This window comes from Belonocnema kinseyi, chromosome 2 (assembly GCF_010883055.1).
Source record: "Belonocnema kinseyi isolate 2016_QV_RU_SX_M_011 chromosome 2, B_treatae_v1, whole genome shotgun sequence".
NCBI classification, from domain to species: Eukaryota; Metazoa; Arthropoda; class Insecta; order Hymenoptera; family Cynipidae; genus Belonocnema; species Belonocnema kinseyi.
In genome coordinates, this window is record NC_046658.1 from 177,791,589 (window position 1) to 177,807,221 (window position 15,633).

Genomic DNA, 15,633 nt, shown 5'->3' on the forward strand with positions numbered 1-15,633 from the left:
TTAGGTTACAATATCTCGAAAACTGAGGGTGATGGAATTTTTCTGAGGTCGGATTCGGATTCAGCGCAGCAAAAACCTTCGGGTATACTAGGTCTGGTCTCTTGTTCCGGACCTTTGTCAAATTTTGTCGGCCTGTGTAATCGGAAAAATATTTCTCAAAAACACCAGAGATAGAAGAAAAATTCAAATATGACCATAAATGTAAAACCATCTGAGTAGTTACCCAATATTATGGAATTATTGAATCTTTCAGCTTCGATATGCAGTTTTATTGCATATTAAAAACTTAATTAAAATAAATTTTGTACAAATGCATAAGGAAATTAGAATGAAATATATTCAGGGTTATATTTATAAATTAGCTAAAAGATTTTTTGGCAGATTAAAAGAATATCGAAACGAAATATTAAAAACAATAGACTATGAAAATATTAAATATAAGCATAATAGGATAAAGCAAACTATCCTCAATTGAAAATATTATAATATTTATAAATATTTACATATTCATAATGAGAAACTCTATGTGGCTTTGATTGCTTTATTGAAACATTGCTTTTACTTATAGTTGTTAACATTTTATTAGTAAAATTCCTTAGGAAAATACATAATTGTTTATTATTTTAGACATCTAAAAACAAAACTTTTTTACATTCATATCTAACACAGGTATAAATATGCACACATATGTTTGATAACCTCTCCAACTATAACCCTAAACTTTTGAAACATTTTGTATTTCATAATGACAAATAGAAATAATCAGAAATTACGGTTAAAAAATATTATTTCCAGAATTTGTTTTGGTACCGCTAGATCGAAAAAAGTAGCTTTTGGTAGGTAGTATTACCCCGAAAAAAGTAGCAAGTAGCAAAGGATTGCGGAGCCTGTTGCTACGGTGCATAAAAATGCAACGCATTACGCATTTCAAAATTAACTGCAACAATTAACTTCTGGTTTTTCAGTTTTCAACACTATTGCCACTATTTGACAATTTTTTTCAACGATAAAATTATTTTTTTACTAGTTTCAACCTCAACAAAGTGGTTGAATTTTGTACCAAAAAAGATCAATTTTCCACAAAAACTGTAATAGTCGATATTTTAATGGAAAAAGATTTTAATTTAAAAAAGAAAAGTTGAATTGAACAAAATAAATAAATTCCCAACAAAATATTTGAATCCTCAACCAAAAGAAAACATCTTCAATGAAATAGTTGAATTTTTTTAATATTTGCATTTTCTAGCAAAAAGGATGAATTCTCCACAAAATACAGTAGCTGTGATCTTAGTCCTCATTTTATTTAATTTTTAGTGCATAATTTTTTTGCTTATAAATTTTTGTAACCTAATAGTTGAACTTTTAAACTTAAAAAACCAAGTTTGAACAAAAAATGGAGTAATTAAATTTTCATTTAAGCGAATTAGTTTGAAAAAGAATGAATTTTTGACAAAACAATTTAATTTGGTACAAAATAGTTGAATTTTCAACCCAAAAAAAGAAAACGTCTACAAGACAGTTGAATTTTTAACCAGAAATATGAATTTTCAACAAAAAAATTAATTTTTAACCAACCAGTTGAATTTTAAAGAAAATAGTTACATTTTCAGTTTGAAAAATTCATTTTCAACAGAAAAATAACTTTTAAGAAACTATTGGAACTTTTAACCAGATGGTTGAATATTTAACCGAAAGAGAAGAATTTTCAACCAAAATTATGAATCTTTGAAATAAAATAAACTTTACAAAAATGGAATAGTCAAATTTTTAACCGAAGTGATGACTTTTAAACAACAAAAAAATAAAATTTTAACAAAGTAGTTCAATTTTCGAAAAAGTAATCAAATTTTTAACCAGAAAAAGGTGGCTTTTCAACAAAATAATTATATGTTCAACGAAGTAAGTTATCCATTCGTAAAAGATGAATTCTCTTCCAAGAGACGAATTTTTAATCCACAAAAAGATTAATTTTGTAACTAAAAATATTAATTTTCGACAATACGTGAATTTTCTACCAAATATTTGATTTTTCAACTTGTAAACGATAAATATGTAGATCAAAAATACATTTTTAACACAAACAAAAATATTTTAAATAAATGTAAATCTTGAACAAAAAAGGATAAAATTTTTAATAAGTAGTTACATTTTTAACCGAAGAAGTAAATTTTTTATAAAACAGTTGAATTTTCAGACAGAAAATATGAATTTTCTACAAAAAAGATAGCTTTCAACTAAATAGTTAAATTTTCATTAAAACAGTTTAATTTTTATTCAACTAGTGGAATGTTTAACCAAAAATATGAATTGCAACAAAAAAGGTTAATTTTCAACCAAATACATAGATTTTCTATTGAATTACTGAATTTTCAAGTTGAAAATATGATTTTTCTACAAAACACTAAAATTTTCAATCCGATGCTGTGAGTTTTCAATTTAAAAACATTTATTTGTCAAGAAAGAAACAAATGAAATTTTAGAATATTCAAAAAAATAAAAATGGTGAGTATCAGGCCAAAAATGTAATAGTAAACTTTTCATCCGAAAAGAATGAACTTTCACGTTAAAAATTCAACTGTTGTGTAAAAAATTCGTTCTTTCATTAAAAATTAATTCTTTTAAACAGAAATTTTAATACATTGTTTTTGTTGGAAAATGGAACAGTCTTTTTTTGCTTAAAAATGTAACTATTCAGTAAAAAATTTCTAGAAACTAACATCACATCCATTGATTAAACTATTAAATTGAAAAATGATATATTTTGTGTAAAATTCGTCTTTTTTGGTCGAAAATTAATCTTCTGTGTTTTAAATACTTTTTATTTATTGATACAAATTACTTTTTTAAGTGAAGATTCAACTATTTTATTGAGCGTTTAACTGAATGGTTGAAAATTATTTTTTTAGTTGAAAATTTATATTTTCAAGTTAAAAAATCAACTGTTTTGTAGAAAATTCGTTATTTGTTCTACTGAAAAATTGATCAATATAATAAAAGTTGAATTTTATAGAAAAGTGTTTGATTTCCCAGTGAAAAAAACGGATTTTTTTTCTATTGCAAATTAATTCTCCCAAATAAAATTTTAACTACACTATTTGTTAAATATTGACCTTTTTTTATTGATTCTACTATTTAGTTCACAAAAATTTATAAACTAGCATCACATCCATTGTTTATATTCTTTTTTTAACAGAACTTTTATAACTTTTTTTATATTTTATAACTTTTAACAGATTCTTTAACTTTTTTAAACAGAAAATTTAAATGTTTTGTTGAAGAATCAACTGATGGGTTGAAAATGAACTTTTTTGTTAAAAATTTATATTTTCGGGTTGAAAAGTCCACTGTTTTATAGAAAATTCCTTTATTTCGCTTGAAAATTCAAAAATTTGTTAGAAAAAAATTCGAATATTTAGTACAAAATTAAACTGTTTTATAGAAAATTCATTTTTTTTTGCTCGAAAATTAAGTATTCTAAAGGAAATTTTAACGAAACCATTTAAAGAATCATTAATCTTTTCAGTTTATAGAATCCAATATCTAATTTAAAAAGTTAGAAACTAGCATCACATTTAATGTTTAAACTATTTAGTTGAATATTCATGTCATATGTTAAAGATTTATCTTCTTGGTAGAGCAGTGATCTTTTTTTTTCTGTGTTAAATATTCGTTTCCTTTTTTTAAATTAATTTTTTTAACTGAAAATTTGAACGTTTTTTTTTTAAATTCAACTGATGGGTTGAAATTTGAAAATTAACTTTTTTGTTGAAAATTTACATTCTTGAGTTGAGAAGTCAACTGTTTAGTAACAAATTTCTTTTTTTCGCTTGAAAATTTAACATTTTGGTAGAAATTTTCGGTTCGAAATGGACCTCTTTTGCCGAAACGTCGTTTTTTTTCTTCAAAATTAATTCTCATTAAGGAAATTTTAACTATGCCATTTTTTTAAAGCATGGCTCAGAGAAATTTCCTCTTTTGTCCAAAGAATGCTTTTTGACAAGAATGACAGTTCCTCTTAAATTTAAAGTTAAGAAGATTTTCTTTTATCTCAAAAAGATCCTTTTGCAACAAATATTATCTCTTTGTAAAAAGCTTAACCTAATCTTCCTAAAAAATAATTCTCTTTGTATAAAAAGATATTCACGAGGTTCAAAACCAAACAGATGCTTTTGCTGAAAAAACAACTTTTTCTCTTATCAATAAATCAAATCTCCAGTATATCAACTATACATTCACACGTAAATATAGATTTAATAAACTACTTCATTTACATGCCTGGAAAAGTTGGAAAAACCATACTCCATTAATATTAAATGTTAATAGAAAATGCTCGAAATAAAACTCGAATTCAAAGAAGTGGAAGTACATCGTGGATCGTGCAGTAACCGAATCGCCTCAATTATTTGTGTTTTGTTCCAGCGAATAGATGAGCTGCACTTGCACATAATGCGTGCATGTATGTACATATATGAATGCACATTGCACAATGCACAGGCCAAGCTAAGAATAGGTAACATACAGATGGTCAGATATAGCTAGACTTTGTGCCTATAAGCAGGCAGGTCATTGGCATTAGGGGTTGCTTGGTAGGGTATGTAATGTGTACTCTACAATTGTATATAAGTCTCTAAGTATAAGATTTACCGTGCAGAATTCCTGAAAATAAAACAAAGAATCTAACGATCAAAATTGAACAACCATCATAAAATGCTTCTGTTGCAATTTAAAAAAAGATTACCAATTTTTAACGAATAAACAACAACGTTTTGGGACTTATACAGCACCCTTATCAAGGCAAAAAAATTCGAGCAGGCAGGAACAGCAACGAAAGCACGATGCTCTCTTCCTGGGACCCGAAAATTTGGTTTGATTTTTGGGTGTCGGGTTTCGGCTCTCATACAGCACTATTATAAAGGAAAAAAATCGAGCAGACAAGAACAGCAACTGAACCTTTCGTACTTTCGTTGCTGTTCCTGCCTGCTTCAATTTTTTTTTCCTTGATAAGGGCCCTGTATGAGTGCCGAAGCGTTGGTAATTATTTGTTACAAATGTTTTTTTATTGAGCTTTGATGCTAATGGAAATAAAAAATAAATTATGGAGATTAACTTGATTATTGGAGGTTAAATAGGAATTTAAATTTGATTTCAATATCATTTCAATTTCTTAAATTTTAATTATATTTACTTTTGTCAAATAGACACATACTTTCAATATAGATATGTATGTCTCATTCTTACGCGTTCAAAGTACTGCTATAAGTGTTCCATAATACCACGTACGGTTTCGGACTGTAGAACCGGATGAAAAGTTAATGACTCGTTCACACAGGAATTGTTTGCTAAGAGAAAGAAAAATAGAAACCGTAATTCTAAGATGTACATTTATGTCAGATATATTTTTAATCCACTGCAAATGAACTTGAAATAAGCATATCAAAGCTTCTACATATAAGGGACCGTACTTAAATTACGTAACAGCTCAAAAGGGGGGGGGGGTCGAGAAATTTTGTCACGACTTTTTACGATAGGGGTAAGGAGTCCTTCTCTCATGTACGTAATTTTTGCAAAATGGCAAAAATTTTCTTCTAAAGATTATCTTTTTAATTATAAATTTTATTTTTTGGTTGCAAATTAAAAAATTTTCTTAAAAAGAATTCCTTTTTGGTTGCAAGTTTAACCATTTTGTTAAAAATTCGTCTTTTTGGGTTCAAAATCCACATTTTTTTAAAATTCACATTCAACATTAACCTCTTGTTTAAAATTCATATTTTTTGCTGATAATTAAACTGAAATCTTTTTGAATGAAAACTATTTTTTCTGAAATTTTGTCTCTTCGGTTGAAAAGTTCATATTTTTTTAGTAGAAATATTGTATCTGTCTTGGATAAAAATATAATTGTTTTTTTCTTTTAATCAACTAATTCTTATATAATTTTTTTTTTTTTTTGGTTTAATAGTCGTATTTTTTGTTGAGAAGTCAATTGAAATCTTTTTGGATGAAAATTCAACTCCTTTTTTGAAAATTTGTCTTTTCGGTTTGGAAAATCACCTGTTTAATAGTAGAATTTTTATTTATCTTCGACAAAAATGCAACTGTTTGGTTGAAAATGTAACAATCTGGATAAAAAATCATACTTTTTGATTAGAAATTCGACTACTTAGCAGAAATATCAATTATTGTTTACAATTCTCATTTTGTTGTTGGAAAGTTAACTTGAATCTTCTTTGAATAGTAGTCGAATTTCCATTTATTTTCGACAAATATGCAACTGTTTGTTGAAAAGTTAACTAATTCGTACGAAATTTAATTTTTGTTTAAATCTAATATTTTGGAATTAAAAAGGAAACTAAAATACATTCTGGACGAAAATTTCAGTATTTAAAAAATAAATTTTTTAAAATAAAGAATTCATCTGTTTTAATAGAAATTTGATTTTTTTTTTGATAAAAATGCAAATCTTCAGTTGAAAATTATACTATTTTGTTAAAAACACATACTTTTTGATTGAATATTATAATGTTTCTACTTTCAACTTGTTTCGATAAAATTGAAAATGCAACTATTTTGTAGGGCATTAAACTATTTTGTTAAAAATTTATCCTTTTTGGTTGAAAATTTCGTCTTTTCAGATTGAAAATTCCATTTTTTTGTAAAAAAATGTTTTTTTTTAATTCATTCATATAATTGATTTTGATCTTTAAGCGGCAATTAACGTTTTGATCATGAAAAGCCAAATTAAATGTTTTATATCAGAAAATTCGACTATTTTTTTGAAATTTTATCTTTTTGATTTAAAAATTCACTTTTTCTAGTAGATTTTTTTAAAAATAAAAATTCCTTTGTTAGGATAATAATGACTTTTCTTTGCTTGATTATTCAACAATTTGGTTCAAAATATTTGGTTGAATCAAAATTTGGTTTGTCAAAGTTAAGCTAGATTGTTAAAAATTAATTTTTTTTTATTTGAAGCTTATGTTTTTGTTTGAAATTTCACTGTTTAGTGGAAAAGATTTTGTTTTTGGCTAAAAATTAATTTTTTAATTGAAAATGGAACTTTTTCAATTTCTTAAGATTGATCTTTTTTGGATGAAAATTCTCATTTTTTAGTAAAAGCACATTTACGCGGATTGAAATTTCATTTTTGTTGGGTGAAAATGCATCAGTTCCGTGAGAAATTAATTTTTTGATGACAAGTCATATTTTTTGTTTGAAAATTCAATTTTTGATTAAAAAATCTCTATTTGTTGCAAATTCGTGTTCTTGGTTTTAAAATTATTGTTTTTATATATGAATTTCATATTTTTTTATTTAAATGTAAACTATGACAAATTTTTGTTCGAAATTTATCTTTTAAAGCTGAAAATTCAACTATTATATTAAAACTTTAATTGTTTTGTTGAAAATTCAAGTATTTTGTTAAAAAGCCATCTTTTATACTAGAAAAAACTTTTTTTGTTTTTAAAGAGAAGACTAAAATATACCGAATTATCAAATAGTCAGTAAATCAATGTGACATTTAAGAAATAAGATTCTCATGGCTCCATGATTGTTACATCATTGTTGGCAAAATACGTGTGACTGTTTTCAAATCAACATGAAATAAAAATAAAATCATAAAAGAGCAGTAAAATGATAAGAGCAAAGCTTCACAGTATATCCTGGGATACCGCAACGTAACATATTGTTCTGTTTATAAAATTCTGATCAAAGTGATCCATTCTTGCCTATCCAAATTGAATTTTTAGACAAATTTATTTATATCTTTCGAGTGAAATTTTTTTTTAATTCAAAGGTTAGTCATTGATGACATAATATTGATAAAACTCTTAAAAAACAATGATTAATTTGTTTTACATTAAAAATGACAGCATGAAGTTATCATATTCAAAAACAAGACAGGTTGTCCTCAAGCTTTCCCGGGATCCGCACCCGTGTCTTTCAGATTTCCGGTCTGATGCTCTTATCCAATAAGCTACGGAGAGACGAAATTTATTTTTTATCAATCACTACAAGTTCAACTCCAGAGTAATTCTTTATACTCGTATAATTAATTTTTCAAAATTGTAGCTTGAAATTTGTAATTCAAGCTGTCGTGATTGTGAAGAAATTAATCTCGTCTTTCCGTAGCTTAGTGGATAAAAGTATCAGACCGGTAATCTGAAAGACCTGGGTTCGAATTTCAGCAGTGTTTGCGAGCATTTTTTTTTTAAATTTAGAAACAAAAATTAATTTTCAACAAAAAATATTGATTTTAGACCAGCGGACTAAAAACAATTAACATCAAATTATTGAATGCATTTTATCTGGTCAAAGTCATATCATCAAAAAATATATTTCAACCAAATTGTGACTTTTTTAACTAAGCAGGTTAATTTTCTACCAAAAAAGAGGAATTTTCTAAGAAATAGTTAAATTTTTAACGAAAAAAGCAAATGTTTAACAAAATAGATCAATTTTAAACCAAAGAGGTAAATATTTAACTTAGGAAATTAATTTTTAACAAAGTGGTTCAAATTTCAGTCAAATAGTTTCATTTTCAAAAAAAATAAATAAATTTTGTACCAAAAACGACACACATAAAAATAAAAATTTTTGACAGAAAAAAGTTGAATTTTTAACCAAACATACAAAACATTCTTTAATCAAGAAAGAAAAACAATTTCAACAGAATTGATGAATTTTATAGCCAAGAAGGTAAATTTTCTTCGAAAAAATGGAATTTTCAATAAAAAGGTAATTTGTAACTAAGTTGGTGAATTTTGTAACAAAATAGTTGAATTTTCAACCTAAAAGTAAACTTTCAATACACCAGTTAAATTTTTAACAAACAAAAAATGTTTGGTCTCATGAAAACAAATTCTTTGATAAAAAACTTGTGGAATTTGAAGAAATAAAATTAATTTCTAAGCAGATAATAAAATTTTTAACAAAAAAGACCAACTCTTAACCAGAAAGAATAAATAAAAAAAAAGTTGGGTTTTTAACTAAAGTGATGAATTTTCAACTAAAATCACGAATCTTTAAATAGAATAGTTAAATTTTGCGTTTTATCTTCGACTATATGTTTTAGGAAATTCTGAATTACATCTCGAGAGAAAATTTTTAGTTTTCCTACAACGTGATTACATCTCTATGGGTCTAGAAATTATTATTTTGGAAGATGATAGCGAACATGATAACGGACTTATCGGAATGACAGAGAGCTAAAAAATTAACCTAACCTCAAAATAGTGGACATGCATTAAATTTTTTTAATTTAAATGCACAATATATTATTTTGTTATTAGTCCTAAAAAAGAGCCCAGGGACGTCCCTTATGATATTTTATAGCATCTCCGAATTCAGTTTTAAAAAATTTTGATTTTCATGAAAAAAAAGGCGGGGGAACTTATGCGAGTGATCACATCACGTATTATCACATGCCCTTAACATACACAATTTGGTAATCAAATAAAAAAATCCGAAATCTGCATAAAAGCGGTGGATATCATGTTGATCCAATTTCGGTATCAAGTTGTCACTACCAAACTTGTGATATGCCTCAATTAATAAGTTGGATTTCTGCAGTTTTCCTCTCCCCTGGCCAAACGTCCAGACAAATGTATATGCTCCTAATAAAGTCTGATGCAGTCGCGCCTTGTCACTGATATTAATTCAATTCAGTGCTACCGAACTTGAACGCACCAGCCTAACAAGACAATAATAATTATTATTTGGTATATTCCAAGTTTGGCCATGACCTATTACTGGGAGGAATATGGATCCAAACAAAATTCCGAAGGTTGAAAGTTCCCCTCGTGAGTGCTGGATATAAACCACGAAAGTAGAACTCAGTGAAGAAGGATAGTCCCAACATCAGTTGATTAGGTAGTACGCACTGGCGTGTAATTACATCAGAGAGAGTTGGCGTTTAATGAAAACAATCTTAGTTTATAATCCAGAGCGGGAGAGTGCCCTTTCGCTGGATTCTCACCTCGCGACTCCAGAAAGCAGTAACTGACGTGTCTGTAACTTGAGGTACGAAATTGGAGTCGAGTAAGGGTTGTTGAAGAGGAGGATGAGGAAGAGGTTGTTGAGGAAGGGCGAGGGCGGAAAGAATGACTGTCACGCGAAATGAGGCGACAGGTATGAACCCAGAGCTTGGAACTCTAGAAATGATTCCTTCCCCTCGTCTTGGCTCTCTTTACCCCATTGCCCCTTTACCTCGGTCTCCCTTTACCCAGGCCTTAACCCTCCCTTCTCAAGAACTATTAGCAGTTTGGCTTCTATAAATGTCTTGTAATTGTACATGAAATTTGCCCGGTCCACCGTGCGACAAAATATACCGCGAGCTTCTTCTCCTGCCTTTTCCTCTTCGTGAGGAAACGCGGAAGAGTTTCAATGAAGGGGGCGTCGCTTCATTTCGCCGGCGTAGTTTGTTAATTTGCCACGTGAGCTTACCAGGCCGATTAGGTCGAGGAAAAGACGAGGCAGACGTGAGGGATGAAAGTAGTCCGAAACCCAGGGGGTGATCAAAAAGACAATATATTTTGCTTTTTTATCTGTATCCGGATAAGTGGAAAATAATGTAGGATTGTCTTGCTGGAAAGGGACTTGACCGGGAACCCGGGAAAGACCAGGAAATGACCGGGAATTTGAATGAAAAACCAGGAATATATTTCTGATAGCGGTAAAATTAAAATTCTCATTTTTTAAATCATTTTCGTCAATTTATTTATAAAAAGAATTAAATAATTTGCTGAATATCGTTTTCAGCAATCTAGTTTCGTAAATTTTAGTTACTTTTGTATCTTAAGTGTGTCGGAATTTTCCGAACATTTCTAACAGCCAACTATACAGATGGGTTCTTTTGAACCAGTATAACAACAAAATCGAACATCTTCTAATTAATTGATTAAGAACAAAGGTGTTACTCATCGCCCAGCAATCAGTTTGTTGGTATCATCATTTACTGACGATATAGAAATAAAAGTAACGATATGTCTAGAGATAGATACAGATGATTCAGTTGACCGTCTAAGATGATCAAATAGACTCTCTGAAATGATCGATTTGAATCTCTCGAATCTTCTAGATGCAGTCGCTTTAACCATCCAGAAGTCTAATATATAATCTATAAGGTGGTTGTCAGGGTGCCGACTTGACCGGAAAAGACCAGGAAATAACCGGGAATTCAACGGGAAAAACCAGGGATTTACTTCTGATCGTGAATTTCGAAAAGTGATTTCTACTTTATCTACAGTTGCAGGAAACATAAGTGTATTTATTAGATTGGGGATTAATTTACTGATTTAAAAAATTCAACTGCTTGGTTAAAAGCTAAACCCATTTATTAAAAATTAATTTTTTTACTGAAGATTAATCATTACAATTGAAAATTCATCTGTGGTTGAAAATGTAACTACTTTATTGAAAAATAATTTTTTTATCTACAAATCTAGTATAAAATATAACTATTTTACTGAAAATACGTTTTTCTGTGAAGAATTAGATTTTTTAGAATAAATTTGAACTATTATATGTTTGGTTAAAAATTTATTTTCTCCCTCTTCTTTCAATTCTTTTTTGTTGTTTCTAAACCGAAAAGTAAAGCAGTTTGGAAGCCTGTTTTTTAATTTTCAACCCTTTACCTTCTTTTTTTAATATTTTTTTTTCATAAGATAATGGATTTCTGTTTGATCTTAAATTGAAAAATTATCTTTTTTTAATATAATTTCAACTATTTGACTCCAAATTGTCATTTTTTATTGAAAAACTTAACTCTTTGTTTGAAAATTGATGTGCTTTATGGAAATTTCTTCTTTTATAATAGAAAATTAATCACATTTTTTCTATAGAAGAAAAGAAAAAGTTTTTTGTTTGACAAATAAAAAAGAGAAAAGGAAAATGAGAATTTTTTTTTTATATTTCATTTCTCGACTTTCAGAAAGACAGCATCTTGGTTTTGTATGATAATTAAAATAAAAAAGACGATAAAAATAAAAAGCAGAAAGAAGAGGCTTTGTTCGGTTACCTTGTCATTTTAGTTTCCTCTTTATTATTTTTTCCAAAAAAAGGATTTTTTTCTTTTCGTTTTCAGGAAACTATTTTTATTTTCGGGAATTTTGCACATTAATTTGATTAATGGACGTTAAATAGGATTTTAAATCTGCTTTTAATCTCATTTAAGTTTCTTTGAAAATAAAGTTTCAACCATTCCAATTGAAGATTCATAATTTTAGTTAAAAATTCGTTTGTTTGGTTGAAAATTAGTTTCTTCAACTGAAAATACAACTGTTTCATTTTACTTGGAAATTGATCTTTCTTAATTCAAAATTGAACAATTTGAATGAAAATTTGTACCTTTTTAAAGGAAAATTTAACTATATTGTTAAAAATACAAGAATTTGGTTCAATGTCGATTTTTGCAGAATATTATTTTTTTTAAATTAATCTTCTTGCAGAAAAATTCTTCTTGTTGGTCGAAAATTCAAGTGCATCTGTTAAATATTTATCAATCTAGTTAAAAATATATCTTGTAGGTTGGAAATAAAATTACTTCGTTCAAAGTTAAACTTTTTTGTTAAAAATTATTTCCACTTTTTATTTTAACTTTTTAATTATTTTAGATTGTCATCTTCTTTGATTAAAATTGATCATTTTGATGTGAAATTCAACTATTCTGTAAACATTTACAATTTTAAATTTGTTGTTTTATTGTTGAATGTATTTTTTTCATGACAATGTAGCTTTTATATATATATGTAATTTTAGTTGAAAATTCATCTTTGACGTTGGAAATAAAATTACTTGGTAAAGAGTTGATTTTTTTTTTTAAAAACCTTTTGTTTTAAAGATTCTCAACTTTAATTAAAAATTCATTTCTTGGATTGACAAATGCGCTATTTGATAAAAAAATTGTTATTTGGATGAAAAGAATTTTTTTTTAAATTTCTTTCCTTTTTGGTTAAAAGTTTTCTCTAATAAAAATAGAACTATTGTACCAGTTAAATATTCCATAATATTAGTTAAAAGCTCATTTCTTCTTCTAAACATTATTTTTTTGACTCAAAATTCAATTGGTCAATTTCGGGTTGGAAAATGATCTTTTTCAGTTACAAATTCCTCTTTTGTGGTAGAAATTAGTCTTCTTGGTTCAAATTTCAATTATTTCATTTAAATATTCATCATCCTATTTAAATATTTCATAGTCTCTGTTAAAAAGTCATCTGTTTGGTGTATTGTTAATTTTTTTAACTTAAAATTTCATTATTTAAGTTTTGGTTGACGATTCATCTTTTTCAATACAGATTAATTTTTGTTAGTTCAAAAATTCAACTATTTCAGTTACAGATTTATAGTATTGGTTGAAAACTCATATTTTTTGTTAAAAATTTAGCTATTCCAGTTAAAGATTTTTTTAATTAAAAAATCATCAGTTAGTTTGAAAATAAATGTTAATAACTAAAACTCGAATTATTTCTTTTCGGGAAAAGAACATTTTGGAGAAGAATTATAATTATTCTGACTTGGCAGGCCAAAAGAATTAATGTTTTGACTAGGAAAGGCGAATTTTTAAACAGAGTTATGATTGTGATGCGAAACAGTAAATTTATGAAAATAATGATAATTTACGTTTGGTTCAAGGAATTGTACAAAGCCTTATAATTCTGACATTGGAAAAGGAAATCTTCAAGAAGGATGGTGATTTTTCCTTGGAACAGTGAATTGCTTAAAAGAATTACAATTTAGACTTCGAACTTGGAATTTTCTAAAAAAATGTATGATGCTGGCTTGGACCAGGGAATTTTACAAAAAAAATGATATTTTTTGTTTTTCAAAGAATTTTTAAAAATAGTTATAATTCTGATTCTGGAAAAGAGATTTTCGAGATAAATTATAATTCTGATTTTAAGCCGTAAATTTTCAACAAAAAAAATTACAATTTAGACTTGAAATGGGAAATTTTTATACAATTGGTGGTAATTTTCAATTGGTTCAAGGAATTGTACAAAGTTTTATAATTTTGATCTCAAAAAAGGAAATTCTCGAAAAGAATTGTAGTTTTTTCTTGGAACAGTAAACTGTCCAAAACAATTACAATGTTGACCTAGAACGTGGAATTTTCGAAAAGATTTATGATTCTGATTAGAACAGGTAATTTGTAAAAATTCTACTAATTTTGAATTGTTTCAATGAACTATTCAAAAGGATTGATTAAGCGGTCAAAATTTCAACAAACAAAAGTATAATTCCCAGCCCGACGAAACTAAAGAATTGATCAGTTGTAAAGGAGGAAATGACTGGAAATTTATAATTATCCTTCAACTAGACAATCTGTTTCTGCTACAAAAAAAGGTCTTAGAAGTAAGGAAAAATTATTCAGTTTGACTAAAAAGTTGAAATTAAATCACCGCATCGTTAGTGCGCAAAATTTGAGAAACGTGATCCTTCTATTCAAGTTCTGAAGTTTGGGGTACGGAAATAATCGTACAATAGCCATTATCATTGGTGCTGCGTGGTTGGCGGTGAAAGGGGAAAAAAAGGAGTGAGAGCGCGAACTCAGATTTTTCATTAAGGAGCCGTCGACTCAGCTATCCGGTCTCCTGTAGGAGGATGAAACTGGCAGGTCGCGACGACGGCAATGAGGGGTGGGGGGGGGGAGGAAAGCGAGGATCGTGGTATAATATGGTGGATTAATACGCGCAAAATCTGCCACCTAAAAGTTATTAATGACTGCTTGACGCTGGCTTGCGAGGCAACGCGTCAAAGATTTTATAAAGAAGGGTGGCTCGCACCCTTCGGTCCTCCCTGGGGTCACGCTCCAAGGACTGGAAAAAACGAAACTGAAGAAGTTGCAAAGCATAGGAACTGTTTCCTGAAACCATTGAAACCCTAGAATTGTAAAGCTAACGTCAAGTGTTTAAAATTATTAATTGTAAGATGATGGTTCCGATGTTTGATGCACTCACGTTTTCATGATATCGAGAATCTAAACATTACAAAACATCAAGTGTGGAATTTCCCATGGCGATAAAAAGTTGAACCATACCAGGCGAAGAGGTCCTGGTGCTGAGTCGCACCAGCTCGGCGGGGATTTGTAAGGGGTTGCAATGGGGTTAAAAGGGGGAGTGCAGATTTGAACAAGAGCTTGGTTGCTATGCAAATTGGAAAGATAATAATCGATTGTCAGAGGATGGTTGCGTTGATGGGCTCGCGGATGAGCACAGCACATCTCCCCACCTGGACTACACCGATCCCTCACCTCCTCATCCTTTATCGCCCATTCCGATCTCCCTCAAGGGAAATTATATAGTCTGCCCTCCCATAGAACCTTACCTGTCCAGCCTGCATTCATTCCCTTCCTGTTCCATCTCGTCCACTCGCTAGTTTCGAGAAAACTGGACACTGCGAATTTTCTCCAGCACCCTTATTCTCTCATGTTCTCTCAATTGGCGAAGCAGATTATCTCTCGATGGGGACCTTTGATATTCTTTCAGTGACATTGTAGGTTTGATAGAGTTACATATAACGGGATCATCTGATCCTCTAGACTGGAGAGCGGGGCTTTAAAGGTTTTATAGCCTTTGGTCAGATTCGTGACAATTTTTCAGTTTTCTTCTCAGGATGATTGAAGATGATAATTACGGATTA